At 39.9% G+C, this 26,095-nt stretch overlaps 1 long non-coding RNA gene across 2 annotated transcripts; it reads left to right on the top strand.

Annotated features, from left to right (window-relative positions):
- The first annotated feature begins 6,726 nt into the window (after positions 1–6,726).
- On the top strand, positions 6,727–19,371 carry LOC119236241 (uncharacterized). Of its 2 annotated transcripts, none has more exons than XR_008550209.1 (4): positions 6,727–6,976; positions 9,806–9,992; positions 17,714–17,925; positions 18,894–19,371. It is a non-coding gene; the product is annotated as an uncharacterized LOC119236241 (long non-coding RNA). The 2 variants fall into 2 exon arrangements; XR_005123012.2 differs by having other exon boundaries at positions 6,727–7,277.
- Positions 19,372–26,095: the final 6,724 nt, after the last annotated feature.

Genomic DNA, 26,095 nt, shown 5'->3' with positions numbered 1-26,095 from the left:
CAATGGGGACAATGATGTAAGAAAAATTTCAATTAATTAATAAAAAAATTAAAAAAAACCCAAAACAAAACAAAAGAAAATCTCTAGAAAAATAAAAAGATGAAGAAATAATAGGGAAGAGAAGATTAAAAAAATTAAAGATATCCTTATTCTCGAAGGTTAGCATCCTATTAACCTAAGTTCCAGCAGGAGAGAATAAGCAGAAAGGAAGAAATCATCAATTGAAAAACTTGTGACTCCAGATTTAAAAAGAGCATTATTTTCAGTCCAGCAAATAATGACAAAGTATTTCTTTTTTCTTTTTTTGCTGAATTTTGATATTTATTTATTTATTTATTTTAAATAATAAATTTTATTTTTATGTTCCCTATACATTTGCACCCCCCCCATTCTGACCCCAATCCCTCCCCTCCCGCCCCCCACCCCCAAAAAAAGTGTCTCTGGTTCATAGTTTTTTGTTGATTTTGATTTTCACTTTCTTATAGTTATTCATTTTCCTGGTCCCTTATTTAAGTTTTCTAGATTCCTGCTATGAGTGAGACCATCTGGTATTTTTCTTTTTCTTTTTGGCTTATTTTGCTGAGCATGATCCCTTCCAGCGCCATCCATGTTGCTGCAAATTGCATGTGTTTATCTTTTTTGAATACTGAGTATATTCCATGGTATATATGTACCACATCTTCTTGATCCAGTCATCTATTTTTGGGCATTTGGGCTGTTTCCAAAGCTTAGCTATTGTAAACAGTGCTGCTATAAACATAGGGGTGCAGGTGTTCTTTGGAATTGATGTTTCTGTGTCCTTTGGGTAAATACCTAGGAGTGGAATTGCTGGATCATATGGAAGCTCTATGTTTAGTAGGTCCAGAAATCTCCACACAGCTCTCCATAGTGGTTGGATCAGTTTGCACTCCCACCAACAGTGCAGAAGAGTTCCTTTTTCTCCACACCCTCGCCAACATTTGTTGTTGCTAGTTTTTTTAATATGTGCCATTCTCACTGGTGTAAGATGGTATCTCATGGCAGTTTTGATTTGCATTTCCCTGATGACAAGTGATGTTGAACATTTTTTCATATGCCTGTTGGCCATTTGCATTTCCTCTTCAGAGAAGTTTCTCTTTAGCTCTTCTGCCCATTTTTTGACTGGATTATTTTCTTTGTTGTTGTTGAGTCTCATCAGCTCTTTGCAGATTTTTGTGATCAGTCCTTTATCATTAGTGTTGGGTGCAAAAATGTTCTCCCACTTGGTGGGGTTTCTCTTTGTTTTTGTTATTGTCTCTTTTGCTGTGCAGAAGCTCTTTAATTTGATGTAGTCCCAGCTGTTTATCTTTGCCTTCACTATCACTGCTTTGGGTGATGTGTCTGTAAAGATGTCTTTGATATGCAAATCACGTAGTGTTTCGCCTATATTTCCTTCTATGTATTTTATGGTTTCAGGTCTTATGTCTAGTTCTTTAATCCATTTTGAGTTGATTTTTGTGTATGGTGTGAGGTAGTGGTCAAGCTTCATTCTTTTGCATGTAGTGACCCAGTTTTCCCAGCACCATTTATTGAACAAACTTTCTTTGCTCCAATGCATAGTCTTTGCTCCTTTAATGACAAAGTATTTCTGAGGCTAATCATCACGGCATTTCAATGTCAGAAAAAGAATTACTCCAAAATTTTCTAGAACAAAAAAAGAATAGCATCAGAAAATAGAATAGTATCAGATGTACCAACAGGGATTTGAAAGTTAAAGGACTTGTATTTTATATCTAATAGAGAGTATCAATCAAGTATTATGATAGAACAAAATCATTGTCAGATATATGAACTCCCAAATGTTTATCTCCTACATATCCTTCCACAGGAAGACACTGAAAAATAATCTTCAACAGAACAGAGGAAAAAACTAAAAATAAATAAATAAATAAATAAATAAATAAATAAATAACAAGCAAAAAATCCCCCCTCCCCAAATCCAACAAACAAGCTAGGAACCACCAAGTCCAGAAAAAGGGAGGTGAAAGGGATTTTCAAGATGCTGGCAAAGGAACTCCCAGCATAATAGAAGATGGGACGGGCAGCCTGTCCAGACAGGAACTAGCCCTCAGGGAACAGCAAGGGTGCTGTCTCCAGCAGGACCTAAGGAATTGAATACTGATCTGGCAGGTTTTGATTGATTTGTAAATTGTGTTGCAAGGCATTGTAAAGAGCTGCCAGAGTGGACTGGAAATGAAACATAAGAAAAAAAATGAGACTATCATCAATTCCTGGAAATAGAAGTTTGTACAAGGAAGTAAACATAATAATACTTCATTAGACTCAGCAGATGAGCAATAGCTACATAATTTTAATAATGAAATGTTTGCATTTTGGATTTAAATTAGAAAGAGGGAAGAAGTGACAGAGAGGGAGAGAGGAAGGGAGAGAGGGAGGGAGTGGGGAGAGAGAGAGAGAGAGAGAGAGAGAGAGAGAGAGAGAGAATATGATATTGGCAGTCATCAAAGAAAGGGAAGAAAGTGAGTGTTACCACATTGGAAAAGTAATAAATAACTTTAAAATAAGATGACTTGAGAGAGAGTGATGCATACATCGTATTTAGGGTTCTGAAAGTAAATATTAAAGAAAATGTTAAAACTGCAAACTGGACAAGAAGGATGGCAAAGGCTAAGAGAACATGGAACTGCTTTTTTGGTTATGAGTCTTTTAGCATTTCAAAAAGCTAAAGAAATTGTAAATGTAATACTTCAATTAAAATAATTAATTAAGGGGCCTCCCTGGTGGGACAAGGGGTTAAGCACAGCATTATGAAGCAATCCACAGCCTCTGCAGTATGAGTTCCATCCCTGCCCACCAAAGAGCAACCCACATGGATCAGCAGACCTCTCCTGTCTCGCCCTCTGCTCCCCTCAGCAGTGTATTTTGGTCAGTCTGACTGTTCTGTTTCCCACTCTGTCTCTGGTGAATCCTCTCCCCCTCACCTCTGGCCTGTACCCCAGCTCTTGTATGCATAAATAAATAAATCTTTAAAAAAAAAAAAGAATTAATTGAGACATGTGGAGGAGACACTTTAAAGAGTCATTTGGGGAGGCAGCTCCTGGTCCTCGACAGAGACAATAGCAATCTTTACCTCTACCTCATGTTGGATTATGTGATATATTTTGAAATTTGAGTCTCTCCTGTCCCAGCTCCCGAGGGCCTGCCTAATTCCTTTCTGGTTTCTCCTCAGAAGGTGCTGAGGCTTGTGGCAAGTCTTTGGGGCTCAGCTGTCTTGCTTTGTGTCAAGGCTGTTTGACTGGATGTGTGTCTGCGAGGGGGTGGATAATTTTTTGAGTTTTATTGGAAAAATATTATTTGAAATCATTTCTTCTCTCCCTCCCATCTCTCTTCCCACACCAATTCTATTAAAAATATGTCAAACTAAAAAAAAAGAATTAATGCAATAATTTAGGGAAGGTTCTGTGTGTAGTTGATTCTTCCTAACTTCAAATCAATTCCAGCTAAAAGAAAATGTGGTAAAATTTAGCAATTACTCCTAGAAATTAGATATAAATGTACATTGGGTAATTAAAAATAAACACTAGAGGGCCTCCCTGGTGGCACAAGGGGTTAAGACTCATCTTATCTTCATCTACAGCCACTGCAGCCCCGGTTCAATCCCTGACCAGGGAGCTACCCAGATGGCACAGCAGACCTCTCCTGTCTCACCCGCTGCTCCTCTTAGCAGTGTATTTCAGTCAATCTGCCTGTTCTGTTTCCCACTCTGTCTCTGGTGAATCCCTTTACCGCTCCCCTCCCCCCACCTCTGGCCTATACCCCAGGTCTTGTATGCACAAATAAATAAATCTTTCAAAAAAATAGACACTAGAAATCCTAGGGAAATCAATTCACAATGTTAAGAGCCACCATCTACTTTCCATACATTGTAGCACAATGCATTAAAATGATCAAAATCTTTGTGTAAAAGATTGCCTATTAGAATAGATGGGATCCTAGAAACCCTTTCCTATTTTATCATTTTTTTAATTCTTTAAACAATCTTACTTTGAAGAAATAGCTACTGTCTTGAATGAAATGTGCATTACATTTTCTTTCACAGCCAGATATTTTATGAGGAACCAAGAGGTTGGTTATACAACAGTACAACTGAGGGACTGAGTGAAGGTTGTACAAGTCACTATTTTCTTCATTTTATTAGTCTGTTCTCTCTTACATAACCTTAATATTGACCTGATAAGATAAAAGTTGCCCCATATATTAGGATCCTATTTCAGTGATCTGAGAATCTGATCTTTGTATTTTAAGTTGAGTATACTTGGGTTCTTCGCTCACTGTGCGAAGCATGTCAACAAAAAGACATCACTCTTTACTTGAAAATAGTCCCCTTGCTACCTCATTCCAAATCAGGAACTTGTTGCCATTACTAGAAATGAAGTGCTACATACACTGTCCACTTCCAGGCCCTGGAGTTCAGAAGGGGATCTTGCAATCCGTGAAAAGATGACATGTGCTACTCTGCCAATTGGAGAAATTACCCTTGACGGAGAATGGCTTTGAAGTTGCTGTGGGAAGTCAATGAAAAGCATAAGAAACAGCCACATGAAAGGTTCGTTTCTTCATCAGGTCTGGGCTCACAGAGAAGATGATTGCATGAGATTACTCATTTTCTCTCCTGTGAGAACAGATTGTGGAGTTCTATGACATGCTCTGCTCAGCATGTGTCTTTTTCCCAGGTCACCAAATTTTGCAGGATGTTAAATAAAGTCTGCTTTTATGAGCACATAACAGCTCTTCTGGGGCTTTACTCAGAAATAAGACCGGTTAAAAGGACTTGCTTTCAGAAAACTTGCATAGTTTAATCCCCTGGAGCATTGAGAGCAAATTGAATTAGGAGCTCAATTAAGTGACTGCTGATATGCTGACAAATGAAGCAGAGACCAAGACACAGAAAGGGCTCTGGGGGAAGTTTGTTTTTTGGATGCCAAAAACCTGCCCTTTTATGGAAGTTAAATGGTTCTTAGGGAAATAAGTAAAATTCCAAATTTGGGGCATTTGTGGTCTGAAATAGATGAAAGGCCTGATTTATACTTAGGGCACATCTGATGTGGAAGCAATATCTGCTCTTCTAATCTGGAAAGATTGATTTAAAAATTTGAGACTCCATTGGGGAACAGAGTCCTAGTGTTAGGGGGAAAGGATGTCCTGAGATAATCTCATACAGGCTTTGTGGACTCCACCCCCACTCCAGACTAAAGCCATCAGGACATTGGGAAAGACAAATCCCATCACCACCAAGGGGAGGGTGGCTGGGACCTGAGGGTGGAGTTGGGCAGCCAGGTTGGATATAAAAACCAAACACGTGGGCCTTGCTCGCTCTCTGGCTCGCGATCGCTCGCCTCCTGGCTTCACCGCTCCTGGCTGGCGGCCAACTCTGAGAGCGCCATTTTGGGATTCCTGATCGGCGGATCGGGTAGGACGCATTTAAAACTTTGTCTCCCACTTTTCTCCCAGAGCTGTACATTTCCTCATTTCCCTTTCCGTTGTAAATAAACCTTTTATTAACCTTTCACGTGTGCCTGCAGTAGAGCATTGATAAGTCCTTTTAAGCGCGCGGGTGAGGACCCACAGTCAGGCACCCCGTTTTGTATCGGGGTTGCTCTACAACACTAGTTGTCTTGTTGCGCGTGGCAGCCTGCACGTTTAGCAACACGGAGTCAATCATGTCTGAATTTTCCTCTCAAGGACACTGTGATTCATGCTTGGATTTTAGGTCCCAGCTTATTTATCTACCTTCCCCAAACACCTCTTGTGCATTCTTCCTTGCATTCTGCTTTCTTCTGAAATTTATTTCCTGTAGTAGACGTTGACCTTAAATTAAGTTTTTTCTTGTTTTCAGATTGTTTTGGACATCTTATTCTTGCCTGTATAATGAGATTGTGTGCTTTTTGGATGGCGAGACAGATGCCTGATTTTTCTTTTAATTTTGTGATACTGTTGAATACACTTGGCACAGGGCAAGTGTGTAGTAGACAGGGTTCCATATAAGTTGTTTTCTAAATTGAAACAGTTCTGAGACTAAAAGGAATGATATTAGTTGTTATGCTGAGATAAGAGGTGAAAATTAGCACACAAGGTCAGTCGGTCACTATGTCATTGTAAATGGAAATGATTTTTTTTTTTTTAAAGATTTATTTATTTATTTATACAAGCACTGGGTACAGTCAGAAGCATGGGAGGGTGAGAGAATTCACCAGAGCCAGAGCGGGGAGCAGAGCAGGCAGAGGGACCGAAGTACACTGCTGGGGGGAGCAGCGGGCGGCAGGAGAGGTCTGGGCTGCATGTGGGACCCTCCTCCAGTGGCCGGGGAGCAGCCGGGGATCTAACCAGAGCTGCGGAGGCTGCAGGCAGCTTCGCAACCCAGTGCTCAACCGCTAGCGCCACCGGAGAGGCCCTGTAAATGGAAATGATTTTTCCAGTGATTGGTCTACCCATGATTCTTAACTTATCTCTGGAAACTTCCTACAAGGGCTTCAACAACTTGTTACCCTTTAAAGCTTTTTTACTGTGACTGTGCTTTCTAAGACTATAACCAGTGGCTGAAGCCAAAAGACTGTTACAGGTGGTGTCCCCTGAAGCGGGTTGGTGGTGAGGACAGATAGCCCCAGGGAAAAAGCTAAAAGTATCACATTTGGGGGTGGGGCAACTGATAAGAAATATAAGTGACTGCAGAAGGGGGCAGGGATTCAGTCTTTGGAATTCAAGGTTTTTGGATTTTCAGCTTTAGGGGTCAGTGGATTCTGGATTCTGGACACCACCACGATCTTCCAGAAGTCTGTTGCAGGCCTCTGAGGGTGGAGCCCTCCAGCAGCCAACCTTAGAGAGGAAAAGTTGAGAGGATTTACAATTAGCCGAGCGACTGCAACTGATCCTGGTTTTGCTGCAGTTACAGTCTGGCAGAGAATGCAAAGACCTGGAGCAGGGCACCTCGCTGAGCTGCGTGAGTGGGGTTGTTTATCGGGTTGTTCGGCTGCTGCAGCTGCTGTCTTGAGGGTCACTTGTCTGGTGCTGCACTGGCAGCTCCGGGAACGTATCTTGTTGCATCTTCTGTCGTCTTCGTGAATCAGAACCTGGCCTAGAATCTGGCTGCCATGCGCTCCCGGTTGGCAGAGGCAGGAAGATGCCATCTTGGACATGTGGCCTATTGTTTGGAGAGGAACTCGGGTCCTCAGTGTCAGGAAGATGCCGTTGTATCTGCTTTTGTTTAGGACTGGAAAACACTGGACACTGCTTCAGGGGAGGTAAAGGACATTTTTGGCCTCAGTAATCTTTATTTTCCCCTGTTTTTTTTTTTTTTTTAATAGAGGCATGTTTTATTTATTTATTTGTTTGTTTGTACATGCACTGGGTACAGTCAGAAGCACGGGAGGGTGAGAGAATTTGTAACAGGGTGGTCCCCAGGAAAGGGGGAGGTTCCCTGCCCCACCCAAGGAAGGGTGGAGCTGAGCAGGAAGAAGAGACTGAGGAAGGAAGGAAGCAGGATGGAGCCAGGAGACCTGGAGGAGGCACATGGAGCCTAGAGACACGTGAAGAAACTGTGCTTGTCTTTTGGTCGTGGACTAGGTGACACAGATGTGGGTGAGACCCGTGGGGAGGTGACAATGGCAGCTTTTATCTTGATGTTGATTTTGCTCTTTTCCTTCCGGGCTTGTCCGGTTGTTTGTGACCCTTTGCTGTGGGTCCCCACTGGAAGATGCTTTAGACTTGTGGCAGGCTTTGGGGCCTTGTTCTGGACCAATCCCATTTGGATGGACTTTTACCCACGAGGGGACGGGTAACTTTGGGTGCTTCATTTAGAAACTAGACTCTTTGCCTTACCTGTATTGTTTCCTAGTTTTATTAAAGTTCCTTCCCATTAAAGTCTCCTATGTTTTGTGTTGATGCAGCGGATGGCAGAACCCATTTAGAATAGGCAGGTTTGCGGGGTTTGGGCTGTCCCTCTCCCTGTCCTATAACAGATTCACCAGAGCCAGAGCGGGGAGCAGAGTAGGCAGACTGATGAAATACACTGCTGAGGGGAGCAGCGGGCAGCAGGAGAGGTCTGCGCTCCATGTGGGACCTTCCTCCGGTGGCCGGGGAGCAACCGGGGATCGAACCGGCGCTGCAGAGGTTGTCGGCAGCTTCGCAACCCAGCACTCAACCGCTGTGCCACCGGGGAGGCCCTCCCCTGGTTTGTTAATAAATCCCAATGTTGTTCCCTGAACCTGAGTAGTCTTGTAATTGTGTGTGCAGGTGAAGAACTCATACAGTGACCAGTAAACTATTTGGGCAGTGTCCTTGGAAGGTTTTAGTGCCCCTTGATGCCCTGTATCAAGACCACATTAGATATCTCATGACTTGCCCCCTTTTTATAAGCCATTATATTCTTCCCTGTACCTTCAATTTGTTTAGCATTACAATTTGACAGGGTTTCCTCCTTAAACTTTTGAAGATAGACTCCCAAATTATTCTAGCCACAACCTTTTAAATTATATATCTATTCCTGGATATTGGTTACTAAACCATCAGTCTCTGCCTTCAATAGGTTTATAATTTGGAATGGGAGAAAATAGTTCCTATTTATTGGGGTCTGATTATATTCTAGACACTTTACTACTTACCTCTAGTTATCTGAGTAGTGCACTCTTCCTTGTGCTGTGAAATATTAGATGTTTCAGTATGTTAATATGTGAACTTTCCTTGACCAAATAAACTTGAGAATGCTATTTAAAGTTAGAAGTTTCTTTAAGGCAGTCATACTCCATCTTTGATAAACAGTTTTCAAGAAATATATAGAGTAAATGTTGTTTGAATCATGGAACTCAAGTTCCATGTTCTTCCTTGATTCAACCTCTTGTTCCCCCAAACCAAGAAACATCAGCCATGTCTATTTTTTAAGAGTATGCTTTGGAAAAATTGGAATTAGTGTTATATGCTGCCTTTTGAGATTGAAATAGGTTTCATTACAAAAGAATTCTTCAAGGCAGGCTGTTTCCTCATTGCAGACACATAACCAGGTGAATTTGATATCTCCAACCAGGAACTTAATAAAGATTATGAAATAATTTGTTGACAGTAAATAAATACAGACGTTGTAACGAGAAATGTTTACACTTACATATAATGAACTTCAAAGGATTCCCAGTGGTTCTAGGAATAATCCCCAATGCCCTTTGCCAAGAATCTAGTAACACCCATTGTAACACAGAAATGATTTCTGTTTTGCTACTATCTTTATTCTGATCTGTGTGTCCCATGTGAGTTTCATCCCATATAATATAATCTGTCAGTTTCCTCTCCTAGAGCTTTGATTACAAAGGCAGTCTTTGATTCTGCAGTTACCCAAAAATGCAGACTTTAAGTATCAAGCTATTATGAGTAGTCTTTTACGAAAGATTATGCTTTCTGCTAACGTATTTGGCAAACCACTGCTGCCTATTTGCATTAATATATAAAAATGACTTTCTGGTGTTACAAATCTTAGTGCAACATATTGTGTTTGTGGGGCTTTATTTTTAATTTACTTTGGAAAATTTGCTTGGTCTCTAAATGTAAAATAAGGCCTCCTTGCCCCTACATGAAATAACCCACGTCATAAAAATGAAAAAAAAAAAAAAATCCCTTAACACCAGTAGTTCCTTCGTGTTTCTTAGATCCTTTCAGTCTCTCCATTCATTGAGCAAACCTGTAATGAAATTCTCAGATATGCTATACACAGAAGGAATCAAAAGAAATGACATTTTGGACCCAATACTATAGCTTCGGTTATGTGGTGTTTCTCTTTTTTCAGAAGGGGTTGCTATGTCACTTAAGAAAATAAATAATGAGGAATGCGGGAAGATGGCGGCAGAGTGAAGATGCTGGGCTTGCTTCCGCCAACCACGGACAACACAACTGATGCGAAGCAAAGCCAAAACCCCGGAGGGAAAAGCTGACTACCGCTGTGCACAGTAGAGCATCAAGTGCAGTGGAAAGGGGTAAGAAAAACTTTAAGTGAACTCTGTTTAGAGTAGTAACAGAATATTCTACAACATAAAATATACCTTCAAAAACTAGTGAAGGGGGGCCTTCCCGGTGGCGCAGCGGTTGAGCGCTGGGTTGTGAAGCTGCCCGCAGCCTCTGCAGCACCGGCTTGATCCCCGGCTGCTCCCCGGCCTCCGGAGGAAGGTCCCACATGGCGCGCAGACCTCTCCTACCGCCCGCTGCTCCCCTCAGCAGTGTCCTTCGGTCCTTCTGCCTGCTCTGCTCCCCGCTCTGGCTCTGGTGAATTCTCTCACCCTCTCGTGCTTCTGACTGTACCCAGTGCTTGTATAAATAAATAAATAAATCTTAAAACAAAAACAAAAACTAGTGAAGGCCCTGAGTTTAAGATGTGGGAGGAAAGGAAGGGGCAAGGAGAAAAGGAGAAAGAGCATAATTGACAGCGTCATTCAGATTCAAGATAAGGAATCTGAATTTTAATTCTCATTTTCCACAATGCCTTTTACATAAAAAGTATTGATTGGCCAGTGAGCTCTCAAAAATACAAATGATCATTCTTGTTAGACTCATAAAGAGATGTTGTTAGCATTAGTTACCTGGTTATTAAACTAGGTAGGTGAGTACTAGAGTTCTTTTACATTTCACAAGAATTACAGAAGTTGGGCCTCCCTGGAAGCTGCCCGCAGCCTCTGCAGAGCTGGTTCGATCCCCGGCTGCTCCCCGGCCGCAGGCTGCTCCCCGGCCGCAGGGCGAGGGTCCCACATGGCGCGCAGACCTCTCCTGCCGCCCGCTGCTCCCCTCAGCAGTGTACTTCGGTCCTTCTGCCTGCTCTGCTCCTGCTCTGGCTCTGGTGAATTCTCTCACCCTCCCGCGCTTCTGACTGTACCCAGTGCATGTATAAAACAAAACAAGCAAATAAATAAATAAATAAATAAACATGCCTCTATTAAAAAAAAAGAATTGGAGAAATATTTTAAAAAAACCAAAAAACCTACCTATAACCTCTGCATAGGGGGAAAAAAATAGTAAATGGTTACAGGTAGTGAAAATTGATAGGTTGACAAGAAAAGATGTGCTGTAAAAACTTAAATCTCAATATTTAAACCTAAATTTTATGTTAGGTGGACTCTTGTATTCATACAATTATATTAATGGAAAATAGCATATTAAGAATAAGAACATTTGTATGAGTGACTTTTTTTTCTCAGTGAGCATTAGTTTGAAGTAATTTACTAGGCAGACTGTATTTGCTAGCATAAATAAGGATATGTGTTTTGGATTTTGAGAGATATTGACTATTTGCTTTCCCATCAATGTTGTGTGGCAATTTGCACTACCACTGGCAGGAATAAAAGTTCCTCTCCCTAATACTTGCCAACACATCACATTTTTTTGTCAATCTGATGGATGAAAAATGGTATCGCATTATAGTTTTAAGTTGCTTTTAATGAACACCTTTTCATATATTTAAGAGTCATTTTATTACCTTTTCTATTAATTTTTGTTCTCATTTTCTTGTGTGAAGAATACCTTGGTAAGGATTTTCTATCCAACTAATGTCATTGTCATTATTCTACACTCAGAGCCAACAGTAACAAGAAATATAGAATTTATAGAAACAGGTGATTTTTTTTTTTTTTAACAAGGAAGCACCAGAGATTGAAATTCAACATATGGATAATTTACATTTTTATTGCAAGTTTTTTTTTTTTTAACTCAGTTTAAATAAATGTATTATATTTCACAGTTCTTTCTTTTTCCTTTTTATAATATGGGGAACCAGGGCACTTTATTTCTAGCTCTGATTTTGTCACAAACCATATGTGTCAGGGGCAATTAATTTGCCCTTCACAAGTTTCATTCCTATAAAGTTAAGAGGGTGGGACCAAATCATTTCGAAGGGGTCGCCTCTGGCTCTATGCTCACAGATATTTCTTTTTGAGTAGCACATAATAATTATGTATTATCTAAATAATTCAGAATTATTTTAGTATTGTATCTACTGTAAAATATTTTAAAGGAGGGTCCAACATTTTATGATTTTACTTTTTATTATGCTCTAATGGCAGATAAATAAAATTGTTTTGCTTTTCTTTCTTCTTTTCATAGTTTGTAATATTGATTTTTTTTCTCTTTTGCTCTGAATGAAGAGTGGGCCAAAGGACAATGTAATTATGAAGCTAGTAATAGAAAATAATGCACCCAAAGAATTACAGTGATATTTATGACATTATGCCTCTTTTATAAACATTCACTAAAAACCTAAAGTAGTCCCATGAAGCAGGCTTCAGCATAAATATTATGCAACAATGTGCAGAAGTTGAGATAAAATGAGATTACTTAAAGTCAAATCTATATGAACCTCAGTGGTGTGAGGCTTTGCCAGGAGTTGGACACGGTTCTCTCTTTGTTTCATTTACTACTGCTACTTGTGTTATGGTGTGCCTACTATGTACCAGGGGCAGGACCCAGGATTCAGGGATACAATTATAATTAACATTTGGTTCTTTTCCCTACAGAGGCATTGTTTTCTTTTTCTTTTTCTTTTTTTTTTTTATTTTTTTGCGGGACTCTCGTCGGTGGCTGGGGATTGAACTGATGCTGCAGAGGCTGCGGGCAGCCTCGCAACCCAGCGCTCCACCGCTGCGCCACCAGGGGAGGCCCAGAGGCATTGTTTTCACAGCTCAATTGAGTTATAATTGAACTTATTGCAAACTACATATATCTAACATGTACAATCCAGATAAGTTTTGACATGATTTGACACCCAGGAAATCACACCATCACTGCAATCAGTATAATGAACATAATTATCATTCCCTCAAATATCCTTGTGCTCCTTAACCAAGCCCTCCTTTTCCTCCTTCTCTCTTCTTCTTGCCCATAAAATCACAAGTTGTATTACAACAGTAAATTTTATTTCTTTAAAAAAAGATTTATTTATTTATGCATACAAGAGCTGGGGCGTGGGGGGTGGGGTGGGTGAGGATTCACCAGGGACAGAGCAGGGAACAGAACACGCAGACTGACCTAAGTACACTGCTGAGGGGAGCAGCGGGCGAGTCAGGAGAGATCTGCTGCGCCATGTGGGTTGCTCCCTGGCTGGGGATCAAACTCGTGCTGCAGTGGCTGCAGACAGCTTCATAGGTTGCGTCTTAACCTCCTGTGCCACCAGGGAGGCCCTACAACAGTAAATTTCATATTTTTAAGACACACATATATATATATATATATATATATATATATATATATATGGCTTTAAAGTATATTTTGTTTATTTCATTTGGGATAAATACTTTCAGAATTATTCATATTTTTGTATTAGTAGTTATTCCTTTTTATGGCTGAAGAGCATTCAATTGTAAAAATATACCCCAACTCATTTATCCATTTATTTGTTGATAGACATTGGGATGGCTTCCAGTTTAGGGCCTCCCCTGGTGGCGCAGCGGTTGAGCGCTGGGCTGTGAAGCTGCCTGCAGCCTCTGCAGTGCCGGTTCGATCCCCGGCTGCTCCCCGGCCACCAGAGGGAGGGTCCCACATGGCGCAAACCTCTTCTGCCGCCCGTTGCTCCCCTCAGCAGTGTACTTTGGTCCTTCTGCCTGCTCTGCTCCCCGCTCTGGCTCTGGTGAATTCTCTCACCCACCCGCGCTTCTGACTATACCCAGTGCTTGTATAAATAAAAAAAAAAAAAAAAAGAATGAGAGCTCATTAAATAAAATAAAAAAATAAATAAATAAAGTCTCTATGACTCTTAGTGTTCAGGTCTTATGTAGACATAGCTTTCATTTTTCTTGGGTAAATGCTTAGGTATGGAATAGCTGGGTCATATGGTATGTGTGTTAACCTTGATTAAAAAACCTGCCAAACTGTTTTTCAAAGTGATTGTACCATTTTACTTCCTTACCACCAGTGTAGAGGGTTCTTACTCACTTTACATCTTTGTGAACATTTGGTATTTGTCAGTTTTTTAAGTTTTAGAAAATTTAGTAAGTATGTAATATTATCTGATGGTTTTAAGTTGCATTTCCTAATTATTAACGATGATGAACTTCTTTTTTTGTGCATATTTGCCATCTTTCTATGATCATTGGTCAAATATTTGTTCAAATATTTTGTTATATTTTTTAATCGAGGCGTTTTCTTCTTATTAAATTTTGAGAGTCCCTTATAAGATATGTAATTTACAAATATTTTCTCCACTTGGTTTGCTTTTCATTCTTCTACGAGATCATTTTAATTCTACTGAGAAAGGACATTTATTCCATCACGGGTAGCTCAGAGAAATGATTACTGAGCTGAGAACTGAAGAAAGAATCACAAGTTCTAAGGTTAAAAGAAAATGTGTCTGTTTGTGTATAATAAAATATGAAATGTTGTGCAAATTTTGGCATGAATTTGTTTATCAGATTGTTTTATTCCAGGACAGGAAAGAATCTAAATAATAAGAAAAATTGGAGCACTCTAGGAAAGAAGGGCTACTGGAAGGAGGGTGAGCTATTTGTGGAAAGTGTAAACTCCAGGCAAGGGGGTTGACAGAAGTCTCCCACAGTTCATTTCTCATTTCTCCTGATTCAGAGTGGCAAGTGCCAAGTAATTGACAGCTGGAAGCTAAATACGTAGATCTCATAGAAACTTGGCAATTTCATCTTGAAAGTTAAGGGAGGATGGATGGATGGATGGATGGATAGATAAATAGATAGATAGATAGATAGATAGATAGATAGATAGATAGGTCAGGTGATTTGCTTTGGAGTAACTGGTAACTGACTTTTTAGCTAAGCCAGAATGAAGGAGACCAGTAAGATTCATTGGCAGTTTCTAACTCCATTGCTCAAAATTACAAATAGTATCTGTAGGCCAATGTAAATCAAGCTGAAATCCTGAGCAAAGAAGATGAAGAATATAATTTCCATCTCAGGGCCTCCCCGGTGGCGCAGCGGTTGAGCGCTGGGTTGCGAAGCTGCCCGCGGCCTCTGCAGCGCCGGTTCGATCCCCGGCTGCTCCCCGGCCACTGGAGGAGGGTCCCACATGGCGCGCAGACCTCTCCTGCCGCCCGCTGCTCCCCTCAGCAGTGTACTTCGGTCCTTCTGCCTGTTCTGCTCCCCGCTCTGGTGAATTCTCTCACCCTACCGCACTTCTGACTGTACCCAGTGCATGTATAAACAAACAAACAAACAAACAAATAAAAAAAAACATAAAAAAAATAAAATAATTTCCATCTCAGTAAGTTTAATTATCCTGATCTGCCCACGGCTACTTGCTCTTGCTGTCAGATCTGGAGAAAGGATCCAGTTCCTCCTAAAGAAGGAGCAGGAATTCTGGTTGTTTAGTCACCATTTGTTTACATAAAGATCAGTGCACCCAGAAATACCCTATGTCTCTGAATCTCCTAACTAAAGCCATTGCTACAGTGATGGCTTTCAAACTGAAATATAGTTTTCAGCAAGTCACTAGTTATTATTTAGGCATTCCTTTACGGCAATAAATAGTATATATTTCTGAATATATATGTTTTGAACTCAGATGATGGATATATATAAATGCTTGATTTATTACAATAGTTTGTGAAAGCAGGTAACCATTAAAACACCCAATAAAGTAAATGTTTTAATATTTAACTGCACATTTAACTCATTACTATTTCACATAGACCTGAGGCGTTGTCTTCATTAATTCATTCAATAAATATTTATTAAAATCATGCTAGGGCTATTCCATGTGCTAGAGATAAAGAGAGTACAGCAGACAAAACTCCCTGTCCACATGCACTTACAAGTGGTGTGGAGGTGCAGGAGGAACTTGGTCATGAGAGTGCTGCTGCAGATTTCTGCTGCAGGTGCACAATTGAACACCAACTCCTTGCTTGTGTTCCCCTCCCTTCCTCCTTTTCTTTAAATATTAATATAGTCCCTCTTACCACTAGGGAGTTGAGGTTTCTGTGATAAACAATTTTTGCTTACATTTGGGAACAGACAACTAAATGAGTCGACATAGTACATGATATTCAGATCTAAACTAGAGGCATGAGTAAAGTATTATGAAAGCCTTCAAGAGGAAGCAATTAACTGTGTTTGGGATAATTAGGGAAGTCTTCACAATGAAGGTAATATAGAGCTGAATTTTGAACAGTTTGGAGAACTTATTGGGAGGAAAGGAAAGACTGAATATAGCTTCCTTAAAATGAAACTTCCTGGCAAGTTCAGGAGACAATGAGTGTGGATTTCCATGTGGCAGGTACTGTGGAAGAGAGTGGAGACTTAGAAAACAAGCCATTATTAAATGAAACTGTTGTTTTTAATATTTTTATTGTGATAGTGCATTATGGTTATGTAATTTTAAATGAGTCTTTATCTTTAAGAGATTTACACTGAAATGTTACAGATAAAATGATATAGTGTTGTTTGTTTTTTTTCAAAGTTACTTGTTGGGGAGAGCAAAAGGGTAAGGTATAAATGCTAGATCAAGCATAAACTGATAATTTGTGAATCTGGGTGATGAGTCCCAGGGACTTGTTAGACTATTTTTCATAATGAACAGTAAAAACATGACAATAAAGTCTGATTCCTAACTTTGAAAAGCTCCTGGACTTTTGGTAAGGGAAATGTAAAGAAATAATATTAACACGTTGAGGGAAATCACAACGTAGTGAGAAAGATTATATGACTGTATATTACTATACATGTGTGATGTTAGAATAAAATCACAGTTATCTAAAATCAAAATTAACTGTAACTTTTCCTACAATGTAGAAGGTAAGATAGAATTCATTTCAGAGGGTAAATAGATTCATATACAGCTTTTTTGTATTTAGAGTCTGGAGAGGAGAGAAAAGTTAGATCCAAACAAAATGTCTTATGTTGAACAGAGCATATGGAACTGTCTTTGGATAGATGAAGAAAAGTCCAGAGATGATATTTTTGAAATGCTGGTGTTTATAAAGAAGGAGCGAGAAAGCTGAGCAAAATGAGAGGATGCATTGCTCAAGGCTTGTTGACATTATACTGAGCTGGTTATGTGCATATATAACCTCACACATTGTCCCTAGACCTTCACAAAAGGTTACCAAAGAAAGGGTTTTCCTGATTTTCTTTTCCTATTTCCCTTTTGCAGAAAACAAGGAAATAAACTTGAGTTCCACATGATAGGGCACCTCAGTCATGGGAGTGTTTCTTTTTCGTCGTTGTTGTGGGTACATGATTTCCTCATATATTTTGGATATTAATCCCATCAGAAATGTGAGTTATGAATCTTCTTGTGCTAAGTCTAAAAGATGAGCAAAGTTGCAGAGTTAAAAAATGTCTCATGGGGCCTCCCCGGGGGCGCAGCGGTTGAGCGCTGGGTTGCGAAGCTGCCCGCAGCCTCTGCAGCGCCGGTTCGATCCCCTGCTGCTCCCCGGCCACCGGAGGAGGGTCCCACATGGCGCACAGACCTCTTCTGCCGCCCGCTGCTCCCCTCAGCAGTGTACTTCGGTCCTTCTGCCTGCTCTGCTCCCCGCTCTGGCTCTGGTGAATTCTCTCACCCTCCCGCGCTTCTGACTGTACCCAGTGCATGTATAAACAAACAAGCAAACAAACAAATAAATAAATAAAACATGCCTCTATTAAAAAAAAAATTCAAAAAAAAATGTTTCATGAACTGACACTGAGTATCACAGGTGTACCCTGCGGCATATCAGTAGGGAAATAATCTCATCTTTTGTTCCTTTTCCTTACAGAGGCAGGTGAAGGAGACATGATGGTCTACTCGTAAGCAGAGCACATAGAGGAGCCTTTGATTATGAAAAGGTAGCTTTCAGTTAGGGTGGACAACCTTGGTGGCACAAAGGCAGAGGTATTGCCACAATGATCAGGAAAGATAAATGAAAGCAATAAGCAGAAATGAGCTCAAGTTGGTAGAAACAAGCTGAGAGACTATTCTGAAGACCAGGTAAGTGTAATATTCAATTTTAGGCTATTCATTGCATTGATAAGAACTTCAGCCCTTTTCGCCTGAACCTTTGACAAAGTCTACAGTATAGGAAATGCCTTTTAATCCAAATCAAGAAGTGACTGAATTGCACACTTAATGTGGAGCAGAAGGAAGAATTGTATGAGGTAATGTTGAGTTTCTCCTAATAACAGGAAATGGAGAGTAAAATGATCATGAAAAAATGAGTCTTGGGAAACAAATAAGTCAGAAAGATATGGCATGGTGGAGGGGGTGAAATATCATCAAAGCTGAAATTGGCTTATGAATTATGAAAGGGAGAGAATATAAAATGTTTTAGTAATGAATACTTTAATGAAATTGGCTTATCTATTTATTTAATTACCTGTGCCATATCGAATATTAAAATACACATATCTAGGAAAATAAGGACCCTGTAGACAGGACAGGTTCTGTGACAATGTTGTAAAAACAAGATGACAAAAACAGACACTCAGTCTCTCTCTCCATGGGCCATTAATCACCCCTTATGCCAGTCTGGTATACACCAAGGAATTGAGTGCAGGGGCTCACTGTGGCCTTTGCAGGCAATTTGCCATTTTTTGCTTAGAAAATTACTTGGTTTATGTGCTTAATTTGCTTTTAAATAAAATGAAATTAATAGGACACATCTTCATGGACTTGGATTCTCAATTAACTGCTTTCGTGATGCTAACTCGGTAATTTAGCTTTGTATATACCTGGATTCAAACTTGTTCTAGGGTCTAAACTGTGGAGGTCAAATAAAATTATCTGAGCTCATTTCTTAGGTGATCTTGCCAATAAAGTGTAAATTTTACTGGCAGGCAAACCAAATTCTAACCATTATCAATAGATTTCAATGAATCAATATGGGCAGTTTGGCTCAGGAATAGCAAGAAGATTTATTTTTCGTATAATTTTAATTCCAGTTACTCTATTCTTAACAGATAGCCTGGTATTAAATCCTGGAACTCTAAAGGAAGATCAAATACACAGATCTGTCTAGAGTGATTGATGCAGCAAACATACACACATTGTATAAGGAAGCTGGAATCTAAGGACATTAATTAAATTGGCTGAGATACTGAAATATGATCCCTGGAGGAGATTGATCATATAACTCCCAGTACTCCAATCTTTGTTGCTAAATCAACACATCCTGCTTGGATTGGAGCCTGGTTGAAATGGATCGCACCCTGCTCCTGCTTTATGATACTTATTGATTTGAGTCATAGCATAAGTGCTTTGGGGAAAATAGCCCATGTAGGGAATTGGGTTAAGTGTCTAATGAGTTCACAGAACATGTTTGTCAGAATTTTTGCAGCATGCTTTATGGAATAATTTTGCCTTCATACACATTTTGTTTTTCCCTCTGGTTTGCTTCAATCCTGGATTTCTATTAGATTAGAATGTTTATTTTCCTTATCTGGCATATTATTTTATATTTTAATAAAGAATTATATTTTGATCTCAGGGTGGGGTTAGACTATGCTTTTTCTTTTCTTTTCAGTAATTTAGCTTTTGCTTACACCATTTTCATAATCTACTTATCTCAAGGTTTTGACAGATATTGCTATAAATTTTTGAGATATTGGATATTTGACTATATTTTGACTATATCTACTCTATAGATTTGCAGTTTTAGTGAAACTTAAGTTTATATGTTCATTGAAGTGCAACACATCTAAGGTTCATGCTACGTTGGTGCGTAATGGCACACTTACAAACACATTCTTTCATTGTCAGATTTTTCTTGTCAAGTCATATATGTTACTTCTAGATTCTTGGGAGGATAGGAAAATATGACTTCACATTCTCAAAATATTTCAATATATAAGAGGGGAGAATAGAAAGTTTACAAATGAATGCGTTGTAAAGGATGCTAAATGAATAGCAAAAATACATGTGAAAGCAATTTTATTCTTGCTGGTGTCAGGGAGGTTGTTGGGTCTAAAACATAGTTGGTGACTGTGAACTTCTCATTCCCTGGTGGGCCCCCCTTGTACTCCACTGGTTAGATGCCCATGTATGATGCACAACCTTCACAACTTGCACAACAGTGCCCTATAGTGTTGGCTTGGAATGATTAACGATGGCTTTATGTAAATAGCAGTTTTTAACTGAACAAAAGAAATAGAAGCATCATGTTACATGACTTTGTACCATAAGGAAATAGTAATTAAAACTATATGGTGTGGACATAAAAAATAGATGCATGAATCAATGAAACAGAGTTGAAAGCCCAGAAATATCTCATATATATAATTCATATTCATATATATTCAAATTCATAATCATATATATGAATGTGACATTTCTGCTAAATTGTATAAAATTTTTTTGCTAAAATAGTTATGTAGGTTTTGCAAATTAAGTATCAATAATCTTAGGTAAGAACTACCAGGGTAAACATGAATAGGTTAAGTACAGATTTATCTCACCTGGGTAATTTTCAAAGTGTTACTATATTTTATATTATTATTTATATATATAATAGTTTATATAATATAATGTTTTCATAGCTTTCTCCTTTTTAACTTTCTGAGGTGGTAATTAATAACACACCTGATTTCTTAAAAGTTGAAAAGACTAGTTTCTGTCTCTTCAATGATTATCATTATACACCATTGAATTTTAATTCCTTTTAATTGGTTGGTCACACCAATTGGTTGGTCCTGACTTCTAATTTTGATTTTATGTAAAATATTATTTCAAAATAAAAATTGATACATTTAATTTTTTAAAAGATTTGTTTATTTATGCATACAAGAACTGGGGTACAGGTCGGTACAGGTTGGAGGTGCGAAGGTGAGAGGATTCACCAGAGACAGAGTGGGGAACAGAACAGGCAGACAAACTGAAATACACTGCTGAGGGGAGCAGTGGGTGAGACAGGAGAAGTCTGCTGCGCCATGTGTGTTGCTCCCTTTCAAGGCCGGCTTTTGAATTTGTGCTGCAGAGGCTGTGGACAGCTTCACAGAGCTGCATCTTAACCTCTTGCACCACCAGGGAGGCCCTGTTACATTTAATTTTAATTACAGGGCCTCCCTGGTGGTGCAAGGAGTTAAGATGCAACCTATGAAGCTATCTGCAGCCACTGCAGCACGAGTTCAATCACATGGTGCAGCAGACCTCTTCTGACTCGCCCGCTGCTCCCCTCAGCAGTGTACTTCGTCAGTCTGTCTGTTCTGCTCCCCACTCTGTCTCTGGTGAATCCTCTCACCCCCCACACCTCTGGCTTGTACCCCAGTTCTTGTATGAATACATAAATAAATCTTTAAAAAAATTTAATTACAACTAATGGAAGAAAAAGCTGAGTTGAAAATATCGAACTTAAATGTATCTTCACTAGAAGAGATATTATTTCCCCAAATATCTTCTATAGTAAAGGAAAAATACTTATGAAGACTGTTAGACATGGATCCTATGGATAGAAATGCAGGTGTCTTTCAGGAAGAAGTAGAAGTGGGAGTTTAATACTGGTTTCAAGAGGGCTGTGAAGTGTGCGTTCACCTTTGAGGCTGTCTCATGTACACATATATGCAGTCATTCATCGCTTAACTGCATTTCTGTTAACAAAAGGCTGCATGTATGCTAGTGGTCAGAACAGGCTAGGTGTGTTTAGGCTATACTGTCTAAGTTTGTGTGATCACATACACATTGTGTTTGCACAATGACAAAATCTCGTAGAGTTGCATTTTTTTAGAATGTGTCCCTGTTGTGAAGCAACTTTTCACTTGCTGAGCAGTTTTTCATTGTATGGCTGTGCCAGAAATTTTTCTTTTTTTCCCCAAAGATTTATTTATTTATTGCATAAAAGAACTGGAGTACAGTCCAGGGGTGTGTGTGTGGGGGGAGAGGATTCATCAGAGACAGAGCAGGGAACAGAACAGGCAAATTGAAATACACTGCTGAGGGGAGCAGCTGGTGAGTCAGGAGAGGTCTGCTGTGCCACATGGGTCTCTCCCTGGCCAGGGATTGAACTCGGGCTGCAGAGGCTGCAGATAGCTTCATAGGTTGCGTCTTAACCACTTGCGCCACCAGGGAGGCCCCTGTGCCAGAATTTTTTCAATCATTTGCCATTTAAGGACATCTGACATTCTAGCCTTGCTATTACAAATGAAATAAATGGTTAAGGACATGTGCGTGTAGAATTTTCATCGAACATAAAATTTCATTTTTTCCTTTGTTTAAATTCTAAAATATTAAAAAAATTAGTTTCCCTTGAAATTTTCTTACCACTGAAGCTATTTTTATTCACAACAGTTTTGACATCACACATGGATTTTTTTCCTCATGGACAGTTGTGGACATGAATGTGATAATTTATATAAAGTCCTGAGCAATCCATAGTGAAATAAGCCAGAAGGAAAAAGAAAAATATTGGATGGTTTCACTTATAAGAGGAATGTAGGGGAACCAAATAAGGGACCAGGAAAAAATAATTATAATAAATTAAAAAACAAAATTAACAGGCAGCTATTAATCAGAGACACTGCAGGGGAGGGAGAGGATGAGGGATCAATACAGGGGAGGGAATGTGTTCTTACACAAGGGACTATGGTGATGGTGCACAGGTGAATTGGTGGTGGGAATTTTACAAGGACTAAACCTGAGCAGAGAAAGCATGCATTGCACAAAAAGGAAGAATGATGTAAAATATATATAACATGAAATGAAATTAAATTAAAAAAAAGTACTGAGCAATCCAGACACAATAAAAATTCTCAAGAGAAACTCTCTTTCGCTGACAAAAACCGGAGCTCTCTCATGATTCATGGTGACTTCCAGCTCAGCCCTTCTCTGAAGTAGTGCAGACGACCCAGAAATAGAAGCAACAGACATCGGAATGATAGAGGGTGCTAGCTTTAGTTTCGTAAGTTTGTTCCAGATTCACTTTGGACGAGAAGGATTAGGAAGGCCTTAAATATTTCACATTGAGTTAAACTGTGGAAATGGAAGTACTATGTTAATGAGGTAAATAGAAGTTGTTAATTCATTCTTTTCAGACTCTTCTTGGCTATTCTGCTCCTCCTGTTTCCAGGGGCTCTCCAGCAAGTCTAGGGTGGACCTTCCTCCACCCTCTACTCTTGCCTGTGGGTCCCTGATGGAGGGGCTGGGTAGGGGAAGGCTCTGGATCAACAGCGATGTCTCCATGACCCAGTTGAACAGAGGTGGGCAGTTGTTCTTCTGTCCCGAGAACACTAGCTCATGCTGAACAAGTTGTCGAAGTGACTCCCCAAGTTGGTGGGGGCTCTGTCCAGTGGGTGCAGCCTCTGGCAGTAATGACATCGGAGGCCAGAGGGGACACTTGCCCTTAATATGTGGGGCCCCATCAGATTGGCCCGGAGATTTTTTTATTTTTCCTCTGAACATGTACATAATAGTCACCTTTGATTCGTTAAAGCCTCTGGAGAGCTTGATACTCTATATTTTTGGTACCTTGTCCAAAATGTATGACTTTTTTTCCCACTCTGAATGGAGGATGTGACTAAAAAGTGAAGATTAAGACTTTGTGTGTGTATGTAGAAGAACTGGGATATAAGCCAGAGGTGTGGGGGGTGAGAGGGCTCACCAGAGACCAAGTGGGGTGAAGAACAAGCAGATTTACTGAAATATACTGCTGAGGGGAGCAGTGGGAGAGACAGGAGCGGTCTGCTGCGCCATATATGGGTTAGACCCCTAGCCCAGGATCAGACTCAGGCTGTTGCAGTAATAGTGCTGTAACAACCCCTATGCCACTAAGGAGGCCCAGATTAAGGTTTTTTTTTTTTTTTAAGATTTATTTATTTATTTATACAAGCACTGGGTACAGTCAGAAGCGCGGGAGGGTGAGGGAATTCACCAGAGCCAGAGCAGGGAGCAGACCAGGCAGAAGGACCGAAGTACACTGCTGAGGGGAGCAGCGGGCGGCAGGAGAGGTCTGCGCGCCATGTGGGACCCTCCTCCGGTAGCCGGGGATCAAACCGGCGCCTCAGAGGCTGCGGGCAGCTTCGGAACCCAGCGCTCAACCGCTGCGCCACCGGGGAGGCCCCAGATTAAGGGTTTTTAAAGAAAAGTTACAAACAACGTTTCAGGGATATACATTTCGAAAAGAGAGCTTAGGTCTTCAGCTTATCCTGTTTTTTTTTTTTTTTTTTCCAAAGAGTTATTTATTTATACAAGAACTGGGCTAAAATCAGAGGCATGGGAAGGTGAGAAAATTCACCAGAGACCGAGCAGGGAGCAGAATGGACAGATGGACTAAAGATACTGCTGAGTGAAGCAGCAGGTGAGGCAGGAGAGGCCTGCCACGCCATTTGGGTCTCTCTCTGGCCGGGAATTGAACCCGCACTGCAGAGGCTGCGGACATCCCCAGTGCAGTGCTCAACCCGCTGTGCCACCGGGGAGACCTTATCCTGTTTCTCACAAACAAAACACTGGCTCTTTGTAACTTTTGTTTCCAGGATATGCTTTCCTTTTTTTTTTTTCCTTTATTATTTTTGGGACAGTTTATCAATAAGACTATGACTGAATCCAATTATGCTTTTTTTCTTTTCTCTTTTCCAGAATGAAAGGTCATTGTCAATGAATCCTTTTGTCTCAACTTGTTCCAGCAGTCTATAATTCCAGCTTTCAATGAGCAGTTACTCTTTGGATGTTTATTCTAAGATATAAGTTTTCATAGTTATTAGCATTATTTATCACGAAACAGTCCTGTGGTTTCCTCCTTCATTCCTTTCTAAGGGATGAGATGTCAAAGTTCGTACAATGACTTTTCCAAGTCTAAAGTCTTGTCAGAACCAGGACTGGAACTCATGACTTAGGAGCTTTCTTTCTTTTTTTTTAAAGTTTTATTTATTTATGCATACAAGAGCAGGGGTACAGGCCAGAGGTGTGGGGGGTGAGAGGATTCACCAGAGACAGAGTGGGGAACAGAACAGGCAGACTGACCGAAGTACACTGCTAAGAGGAGCAGTGGGTGAGACAGGAGAGGTCTGCTGTGCCATGTGGGTTGCTCCCTGGATGACTGGGGGATTGAACTCGTGCTGCAGTGTCTACGGACAGCTTCATAGGTTACATCTTAACCCCTTGCACCACCAAGGCTTAGGAGCTTTCCGACTCATAATCGAAAGACACAGTTTTGTCAGGAGACCAAGATCTACCCAGGAATGGGGATTGTACAATCTCTAGTTTCTTCTCCAAATAACAAAGTACAGTGAAATATTTAAATCTGTCCATTTTAAACCCCTAGATGAAGATATGATTGAAACCAAATAAGGTTATTTTATTCTATACCGTTTTATTCTTTGTAGCTTCATACTAGACAAACTGTTGAGAAGAACTTGAGGAAGGGAAGTTTCATATAAACAGAAGTGAAGGCCTGATCACTCACATTCTTCATTTTTTTCCCTCCCCAACTCAGTTCTGGTTCTTGTCTAGTCTTGCTGTCAGACTGCCTGGAAGCCAGCATAGGAGGCAGAAAGCCTGGCTATGTTTCAGTGAGAGGGGTTTTTTGTGGGTCACTTACACATGTTTTTATACACTGCAACCAGGAAATTTTCTGGCTGAGCAAAATGACTGGTTACTCTCTTCTTGTATCTCTTTAGTCAGGCCTAACATTTTTCATCTGAAAAAAAAAAAAAATAGAAGTTATTAATGCTTTCTTTTAAAATTTAGTCAGCCAGCCTGTTCTTCTTCAAAGTTCATCTCTGAGATGTTAAAAAAAAATTCATGCATTGTAAAATTCCTCTTTTTTTATTGCAATGGGATTTTACTCCTCTGCTTAGAAAATCTGTGTATTTCCCTAAAGATAGTTAAAATCCCTAAATCCAATAATGTGATAACTCTCTGAAGTTCCAAGGATGCAAATGTATGTTTTATCTTGTGAAGCTGCCATAGGTGATAGTTTGTATCCCATTGACTGTAATTTATATGCCTGACCTTTCAATGTTGTAGAATTTTTGGAAAACCATAGCAGTTGTGTGTCTTGTTCTGTTTCATGTTATGAAAATGTGTCATTTAAATAAGATACAAATTGGCATCATAAAGTGAGGGTTTTAGGAAAAGTCCAAAATGATCAAACTCAGTTATTTTAAGTAGCACTATGACAATTTAGAGGTCAGGAAGCAACCAGGTAATCTGTTACTTTTGTAAGATCCAAGTCTTT

The sequence above is a fragment of the Talpa occidentalis genome, unplaced genomic scaffold (assembly GCF_014898055.3).
Source record: "Talpa occidentalis isolate TD23 unplaced genomic scaffold, MPIMG_talOcc4v2.1 talOcc4.9, whole genome shotgun sequence".
Classification (NCBI taxonomy): Eukaryota; Metazoa; Chordata; class Mammalia; order Eulipotyphla; family Talpidae; genus Talpa; species Talpa occidentalis.
This window is presented reverse-complemented; position numbering and strand designations above follow the sequence as displayed.